Source organism: Vicia villosa, unplaced genomic scaffold (genome assembly GCF_029867415.1).
Source record: "Vicia villosa cultivar HV-30 ecotype Madison, WI unplaced genomic scaffold, Vvil1.0 ctg.001461F_1_1, whole genome shotgun sequence".
Lineage (NCBI taxonomy): Eukaryota > Viridiplantae > Streptophyta > Magnoliopsida > Fabales > Fabaceae > Vicia > Vicia villosa.
The window spans coordinates 98,691-108,814 of record NW_026705623.1 but is presented as its reverse complement, the minus strand read 5'-3'; the positions used below and the strand labels follow the sequence as shown (position 1 = coordinate 108,814).

Below are 10,124 nucleotides of genomic sequence, written 5' to 3'. Positions count from 1 at the left end.
AGATGGATGCAACAATTGCTAGATCGATCAAAGAAATGTAATGTTTGATCTATACTAATGTATTGCTTATGTATTGCTTTTCTTTATATTATTAATGAAATTTTTATTTTGTCAACCTACACGTTTCGGTTTTTTCTGTTTTACTACTTTTAGTATAATACGGAAATGCAACTCTATTATTTACAGAGATGCATTTTCGAATGCAACATAACTACAAACTTAGGGCGTGTTTCAAATTCAGCTTAGGTTGTATGTTTTTAGGTGCAGCCAAAAATAAATCTCCAAAAACTAAAAGCATTATTGTATATTCACATGGTGTGCCAATAAGAAATCAACAAAATTCAAAATATGACTAACCAAAAAATCAACAAGAATGTGTGGAAAGAATAATATTTTGAAGAGAAAATTCAAAATGAAAAGAAGAAAATAATACGAGGTGTCTTTGGCTTACTATTTTTTGTCAATGCATATATATGACCTAATAACCTCGTTATATTTGATAGAAAGCATAACTTAAATTATTTTTGGTTAACTACAAAAACAATAAGTGGTGTATATCCAAGAACCAAGACTTTCACTTTTCCAAAAAGAAAAAATGCAGGCCTAGTGCAAGGAACTTCTTATAAGAAACATTACATTGAACCATACTCCAAAGATTCCCAGCTGAAAGGCTGGAATACATAGTAAACTCTTGGGGAGCTTTTGAAGAGTAAAGCCACACAGACACATACAGCTGCAATCGCGACCATTGACAGCATCGCCGGCCTATAGACAAGTGCCCTCCTCGTGCCGCCGATGCCGCTGCTGTAGGCCAGTTTCTGTTGGCAAAGCCTGCAATGATTTGGGATTGTTGCAATATTTTCTGTATTGAAACTTGAAACTTTTGATGATTTGTGTCCGTCTAATTGCTTCTTCGTGTTTCCGTCTACGAGGGTGCCTGGGATGTCAACCACATGTTGAGTTGGGTTGTTCTTGGTTGTTTTCCTCTGCACAAGTTGAATGTAGGAGTAGTGGCCCTTAAGGGATGCATAGTCGTTGGGTGTTAAACCTGTATTGTCCTTGGCACTTTTCCATGCTTCAATTCCAACCTGATCATGACACAGATAAGTGTAAGAGATTTTGTGAGTATTAAAAAAAATTAAAGAAAGAATAGCAACTCGGATGAACCAACCAAGGTTCAACCCGGATCGACTAATTCTAAGAGACCAAGAACTACAGATATACAACAACTAAACTTTATCCCACTTAGTGAAGTCAGCTACATGGATCAACTTTCGCCATAATGTTCTATCCATGACTACGTAACACTGACATCTATGGAAAAAAACGTGTTTGTGTCCGTGTCAGACATCGACGCCATCACTTGTGATTACATTTAACTCGTTTGTTTTTTCAAATTAATATTGGTGTTGACGTGCCAGTGTTGTATCCGGCGTCCGTGTCTGTGTTCTTGCTTCATCCAAGACCATATTTCTATCCAAATCATTAATCTCGAGGTCTTTCTTAATAACCTCTCGTATAGCCTTTTTAGGTCTTTCTCTTCCTCTAGTTTTATAATAATAGCTAAACTATTTTACAGATATAATAGCTAAAATATGAACTACAGATATATGATGCATGTCAAAGTGTAAAAAATTACCATTCCCGGATCATCGGTTAACGCATCCAATACAGTCTCATAACCATTCATACTTGCTGCAACATGAAGGGGCGTCAATCCAGCAGGCCCAACAGCATCGGGTCTAAACAATAATCGGTCAGGGGACTTATTGACTTGCGTCTCTTTACTGTCTCCACCATCTGACGCCTTAATTGGCACAAAGTTTAACAGTAGTTCCACCATAGGCCTGCAATTTCTCTTTACAGCTTTATGTAGAAGGCCCATGTTTAACAACGCAAGCTCGGCAGAGGTGTGTTCTCCAGTATCAACTTCGCCTTCAAAGATAATGTCCAAAAGTTTTTTCATCACAGCACACCAATCATGATCCATAGAGAAGCCGACAAGCCATGTGTACCGATTAAAGTGAAAGCGATCTTGAACAGGTGTCGCTGGCCCTAGCCTATATTTCACACGAATTCTATGAAGGAGCCAACCCATTTCTTGTACGAAATTCATTGCCCGGGTCTTTTCTTCCATTAATTTAGCTTTTATCTGGATGTCATCAGCGGTCTCCGCTGCTTCAATGACAGTTTCCAGATTACATATCTCGGAACAAATTTCAGGCTCGGCAACTATGAACGGAAAGGAACAGCTGCCGAGACAATCATCTTCGACCTGAGAAAAGATTTGAGTAAAAATTAGCAAATCAGAGAGAAAGATGTAATAACTTCCAAAACTAGCAAAAATCATTTTATAAAATTTAAGCAGATTTTATTTGGTTGAAAGAGTACACCATAGAAAAAGAAATTATATAAATATTGTAAATTACCTCAATAAACCCTCTTCCGGACATATTTGGTATATGACACGAGAAGCTGAGATTCTGAAGCTCGTGATGTCCAGTAGCTGCACCAGAACCATCAATCAAATCATAACACCTATCCTCTACCAGATACTTTCCTTCGAGTGCGCAGAGTAACCTGAAATCAAGAGGAAAGGCTTAGCTTTTTGCCTCTCAAGTCTTAAACGAATACGGTGTTTGAAAACTACCTTGCACTATTCAAGAAAAGGTTTAACCCTTTCACAGAAAATTTTACGTCGGTACTCGCGGAAACAGCGAGGGGCTTAACGCACAAAATCTGACAATTTTCCTGGCTTCCAAGACGCAATGGCACGTCCAAGTACACCTGACCTGCACGAGATATACAAGAAATAAAAGAGATATATTTCAATCCAAGTAACGTAGTCGGAGATTATAATGATAACTGAAATACAATCATGTGAGAAGAATGAATGCAACACAAATAGAAAGAGGGAACAAACCATTATACAGAATAGCTACAGAGTTCCGCACTCTTGTATATATCAACCCTATTCTCCAAATTGAATCATTCGATGCAGCTATAAGCTTTCTCAAGCTAGATCCCAGATTATAGCATAGCTGCAATATGAAGTGGTAATAAGCTCATTCTGATTTATATATTTGATGGTTCCATTCGGCAATTTAAATACATTATTATATCAAATTATACCTCGTCCCATGCGGAATTTTCTAGGCGGAGACATATGGTTAAAATAATACAGCCTGGCCTTATATAGCTCTCGATCTCTGTGGGACTGTGGGATAACCAGCTAAGGATCTGGTGCTCAAAAAGAAATATTAATCAAACACCGTATAGAGAAAAAAGTTCACTGAAAATTTGGTTTATACCAAATAAAAGGTAGGGGAAGAATACTTGTGATCGAAGAACATCAGGGAAATCATTAGGATCCTTGCCAAAGAGTTTGAAAACAATTCGATCTGTTCGACTCTGAAAACATAAAACAGTAAATAAATAATATGTCAAGAGATGAAATCTTCGGGTAGCCATCATAAAACGAAGTTACACTCAGAATTCGATCCATGAATCACCTGGCCTTCCCCGCTAGAACTAGATGGCGACTGGGTGGAGGTTGAATCTGAGTTTCTACTTGTCTGTGGTGGACTTGACTTGAGAGATTCATATTGTACAAATGAAGGATGATCATGAGATCCAACCCCAGAAGCCACGTAAGGACGAGAACTTTCGGGGTTCTCAACATCCTGCGCGTCGTCATATACATTATTCAGGTCAATATTGATTAAACCATTTCTTCCGGCTGTAGTCTCAACGGCAACTGGTCGAGGCGGAAGGCCAACACTGCTTGAAGGTATACATTTTGGAGCCGTGTGATTTGAAGGAACTGTCGCACACTGTAACCTGGATTCGGGAGGATCCTGATGGATTAGATTGTTACTTGTTTTGAGGGAAGAATCGGAAGGTCTTGGTGCTTCAGAACCAATTGGATTCGTGTTTGGAACATTCTGTGAAGCTCCAGATGTACCAGCTTTAACTAAATTTTGAAATCCTTCCAAAAATGACGCTATATTCCTTCCGTTTACTGCACCAGTTACACTTGCGAGGTTCCCAAGTAGACGAGAAAGAACATCTGAGTTTCCCAAATGATCTGCGTCATTTGCTGCAATTTATAGAAGGTATAATAATGTGGAGTCAAAACCAACATGTCAATGACGAAATTCAAAATAGTTGTAGATAGCCGTAAGTAATAAAAGTTCCAAAAGAAGATATAACTTGAATTTGAATACGCTAGAAAGGAAACTTGGAAATATTCAACTTTTCAAGAATTGATTTAGCTGAGCACAATCACTATAACACATTTTGACCAAATATTTCATACCAATCACAATTTTGGCAAATAAATTTTAATTATATTCTAACTCATTCGGTCACAATAGCAGCCAAAATTACACCGCTATTGGCTGCAATACTACCTAAACGCGAACAGAGCCACAACGTTCCGGCTGCAAAACCAACTGTGACGCGCCAACTTTGCTACATAGGTTGCAGCACTACAGCACTCAAGAGCATCGATTTTATTAACGACCTCGCCTCAATGACAACAATATAAACAAGCACTATCTCAGTTCATAATGTAACAGCAAAATACTAAACTACAAATGCAAGACACAACTCACAATGCATATTGGACAGTATCCTTAGTATACTCGGCAATAGATAGCTAGTCCCTCTTGCTTCAATCGGAGAGCCTGCCGCGTCGAAATGTACCTTCCTCCTCCTGATATTGTGACCTAAAAGACGCCTACGGCAACTTCTCTTCCCTTCATCAAACTCTTCAAGAACATGAAACCTGTCATAAATTTAAGAAGTTGCACCAACTAAGGTGCTAAAGTAAATGTTCTGAACACAAAAAACGCATTTAAACCCGGTTTTTAAAACCAATATATCATAAATCCGATTTCTGCTCCATAAGAAACTATCTTTTTATAAGCTAACTGACCTGCTACACTGCTGACAAAACCGCTGCATAACATTTCCCACCAGCGCTTTACTAGCCTTAGAATGCACAACACAAACTTTATGGCGACGGTGATAATCCTTTGCGTTACTAAGATCCGCCCTACAATCCTCCACCTGACAAACCGCCCGATTCGAAGTAGTAGTCACCGTAATCTTCGTCTTCTTACCACTTTTTTCCTCCCCTTCCATAATCGGGTAAACTTGACCCCCAAGATTCAAATTCAGAGAACCAAAATCAGCATTCACCTCCAACCCTTCTTCGAAAAAACCCCTCCTTCTCTTCTCCAATTCTCTACTTCCTTCACCCGAAGCCAAATTGTTCGAGCCATCAACATTTTCGGGATCAACCGGGAAAAGTTGCCGATTCCTACAATCTGTTGGCACTGAATTAAGTTGCTTAGCAGTAAAAAGATCACCATCCCATCTCCAATCATTCAAATCCCACTTTGAACTCCCACTTCCAAAACCACCACCCTGCATCTCTGAAACTACTGGTTCATACAAAAACTGATTTTTTTTCCCTCAAATTTAGCATCCATATGTCAAAAAAAAAAAAAAAAACTCCCTAACAAAATTTCCAAAACCCAGATTCCAAATCCACAAAACTAAAATACCCAATTGAACCAATTACATAAAAATTCAAACTTTAATCATCAAACAAAAAAAAACATGGATCCAATTTCAAACAATAGCTACTTACACAAAACAAATTAAACTGAATTCACACAAAAAAACAAAGGTAGAATTGCAAAATTAAAGCTTACAGGATAAAGTGATAATAATCTAAACCCCAAAATCAAGGGAATTTTTGAAGGTGATTTGAAAAAAGGAAAAGAAGTTGAATTGAAGAGGAAGATGGAATAATAGTAATAGGAAGTGGAGGCAGAAAGAAAGCATGCGTATAACGAAGGGAAATTAGGAAAAGGTTAGGAAAGAATTTGTGGAAAAATGCTGTTTCTGTGCTTAGGCAGTACTTGCCTCTTCCTCTCTTTCTCTCTCTTGTTTTTTACAGTGCTCTTTCTCTCTCTAGAGTGTGATGTAATAAATGTTTTTGTGTTATTTATTATTATTCTTTATTATTATTATTATTATTATTATTATTATTATTATTATTATTATTATTATTATTATTATTATTATTATTATTATTATTGTTATTGGACTTTGTTTAATAATAATAATAATAGTAATAATAATCTATGTGAAAATGTGGTCCTTAATATGGCACATTCATATTATCTTTAAACATTATAAATGTTTCATTTGAATCTTATGATATAACATTCCATAAAAAAATGTGGTACTTTAAATGGTAAAACAGATTTTATTTAATAACTATAAAATTTATTAACTTTTAGATATGAAAGTAGTTAACTTGATTGAGATCAGGAGTGGCAAACGAGTATGTCCGCCTCATTTATACTCGTTCCATAAAAATAAGTGAAAAAACAGAGCGGACATATTTAATAGTATGAGTCTAAAACTATGTCTGATATGTAAAAAAGTGAGGGCGGGATAAGAAAGGTCCGCGAAAATTAAACCTTTTATGCCAAATAGTAAAATTGTATAAAAAAATTGTGCCCGCAAAAGCACAAAAAAATAGGACGGGTGGACACATTAAAGAAAACGAACCTAAAACCTTCTCCCATTCCGTAAAAATGTGCGTGCTAAACGGGCATGCCTGACAAATCGGGTATGTTTTGCCACCACGAAATAAATTATAATATATATAATATTAAAAAAATAATCTTTGAGAGAAAAAATAATAGTAAAAAAAATATTTTAACCTTCTAAATAATGTAGAGATAGATATAAAATAAATCAATATTAGCAATCGTTAGTTAGGGTCTGTTTGGTAAGACCCAAAAAAGAGCTTTCAACTTTTCCGCTCACATTAATGAAAAAAATTTGTTTGGAAATGCTATTTTAGCTTTTCAGCTAGCATTAATGAAAAAACTTTGTTTGGTAACGTCATTTTAGTTTTTAGCTTGTAGCTTGTTTTCTAGCTTTTAGTTTTTTTTTTAAAACTATTTGAAGTAGTTTTTGAGCTTGTAGCTTTTAGCTTGTGACTTTTTTCCCATTTATATCCTTATTATTTTAATAATATATTATTACCCTTATTATTTAAAAAGATCTTTTATGTCATTTTGTATCTTTCATCTAATGAAACATCTAATTTTCCAAATACTCATGTTAGCTTATCAGCTGTCAGTCACCAGCTATAAACTACCAACTACCAGTTAAATGCTATAAACTAACACCTATCAGCTACCAGTTAATTTTACTAAACAGAATCTTAATACATTAGTGATTAGCGCTAGACTTAATAGGAATAATCACGATTCGATCTCTCGCAACCTCCATCGAAAGATCAAGCTATACTATGGTGAAAAGAAGAAAAAAATGTCAATATTATAAATAAAATACTTCATATAAGACAAAGAAATAGAATTGATTTTAGATTTTAATCTAATTTAATATATAAAATTAATATTTAACATCAACTTGTGATTACTCACATGTAGAATTTAAGATGCATGAATTCAAAATCATAGGCATCAATGAAATTAATTTCTTGCTTTTAGAAATTGATAAGTATATTATAAAGTTCTAAAATTTATTAAAATACTTTCCATACCATATACTTAACCGTAATGTGAATAATTGTTAGTATTAATCTCCATTTTCTAAAAAGAAATTGTTACATCCCATTATATTTTTTAGATTTATTATATAATATATGTATTTTTTTTCAATAGATTCTTCATACTAGTTTTTTTGTTTTGAATAAAGATTCCTAGTAAATTTTTAATCATATTTATCAAAATATAAATAGTAAAGTATGTAGTATATTTAATTAAAGGAAAATGAATTGTACTACCCAGTAAACTTAACTTATTATATAAATAAATAAATGGCCATTGCATGTGGACCGTTTTTGTTGTCTTGTTTGTTTCCCTTTCCCATTTATTTTTCTATATTCTCGTTCTCTTTTTTTATTACTATATATTGCCATTTTTTTATTTGAGTCGTTTCTTTCAATTTTTTTACTATTGCCTTTGTTGAAATTTGAAGTTGGTTTATGAGGACTTTAGTTATTGGTTTCACTTTCTCTTTTCCTCTCCTAAACAACTTTATTAGTGATCATTTAGTCTCTTTCTCCACTTGTTTTCTTATGAATTTCTTTTGAAATTTGATAATGGAGTTATATGGTATATCATAAGTTTAAAAGTTATTCCTTTTTATGATTCTAAACTTTCTTTGTTATAGAGTTAACATATTGCTAATGATTAATCTTTTACGAATTCTTACAACAACCATTATAGAAAGTAATCAATGGTAACTCTTGCACAATTATTGAAAAAACACAATCAATTTTAGAGAGAAAGATAGCATAAGATTTTTTTGAGTTTATTATATTTAGTTCATTAGTTTGCTCATGAATAATAGATAACTATATATACAAGCCATATAGTTAGTTACATGACCAAGAGTTGGTTACTTTAACTAATCATCTTAACCACTTTAACAACCATTCTAACAAAGTGTTTAAAAGTAGTTATTGATTGTGAGATGAAACAACTTTAAATTTGGCCCGAAACTCTTGAAACAAGTGACATATTTAGTATCTATGTGGATATTAAACGTAATTCTATTTATAGGCATTAGCATTCAATAGATGGAGACTTGGATCTAGTAACAGCTAAAAGCTCTCGAATGTCAAGTCATATCAATAGAACATATTTGAGGTAGCTAATTCAAAACAAGTATTAAGAATGAAGAACCATCAATATTAAAGCTTAAGCAGGATTACATAGAACGTTGTGATCGTAATTAATACATGAGTATAATAATAACTTACACCTAACCCCAACAAAAGAGAAGTAGGTACGCTTACTCATTGTAACTCTAATGTTAAACCCTACAAGAAAAAGGTTGAACATCATTTGCAGTAATCCTTCGAGTAACATTTTTTCCTTTGATGTTCCTGTCCTTATTCTCTCTTGTTGAGATTTAAGGTTGTAGTGTAATATTTAAGGGTTTCCGTCCTGAGATGTGTCGCCTAGGTATTACCTTTGTATAGTGTAGGGGTTCGTCCTTGTAATAAGTCATATGCACAATGTCATTATCCCTCCACCAGTTATGTCGACCAAGTCATACCACGACTTCCTAGAAAATAGGCAGTCGACAACCTTCCCCTATCAAGAAGGAGCGGTTACCACCTCCTAGGATTTACTAAACAAAAAGAGCACATTCCCCTACGCCTGAAGATAATGGAGGGATCAGTGACGCCAACGCCACGACAAAGATGCGTTTAGAATTAAATCCTAGAGGACAACGTTCTTAATATTTGATGACGCCAACAAGAGACTAGTCCCTCAAAGGAGATGAAAGTGTTGGATCCCCATTCACTTTTAGACGAAATATGGGAGGCACTTATCCCCTTAGGATTCAAGTCTCCCTCCATGTCCCATGGTTTGCAATAATCACAATGTTAGCAATGCTTTGAACTGTTATCCCTTGTGATTAGACTGGAATTACCTTACACACACTCTTTAATGGTTCTTCGCCTACATCTCTCACCTAGCACTATTTATGGCCGTGTGCTTTTCCTGTTTTGTGAATTTTTTATGAGAGAAACTCCAACTCTCACTTAGAGACGACACCATCTCGAAATTCTCATAGGTGAAGTTCATAGTGCATATATTTTATTGAGAGGCTTATTGTTGGAGCCCTTATTCAAGGAGTTTTATTCGCATACCTCTTGAGGTAGTCTTTAATAAGTCTCTAGCCAATGGCTTAGTAAATGGATCTGCTAAATTATAGCTTGTTCATATATATGTTAGTGAAATAATTCCAACCTTAAACAATTTTCTAACGAAAGAATGTCTAAGTGTCATAGCCCAAAATTTGCCCATCATATTTAATCATATTTCAGTCCATCTGACTTTCAAATGCTCAAAGATACACAAGAAGGAAGCATGCAATCTCTCTCCTAAACAACAGCCTCTAAACTAGGGTTTTGTATTTCTCAAAGTAAAATCAAGTTCTAAAACCTCAAATGGATCCCACGGCTTCTCATATGCTTCAAAGGGTCCTCATGCCAAGTTTCAAGCTCTGATGCATAGGATTGCTCAGTCAACTGCTCAAATGATTAATAGGCG

General features: G+C 34.8%; 1 pseudogene; it reads right to left on the bottom strand.

Annotated features, from left to right (window-relative positions):
* Positions 1 to 474: 474 nt before the first annotated feature.
* On the bottom strand, positions 475 to 5,979 carry LOC131635266 (squamosa promoter-binding-like protein 1; annotated as a pseudogene).
* Between the last annotated feature and the right edge of the window lie 4,145 nt (positions 5,980 to 10,124).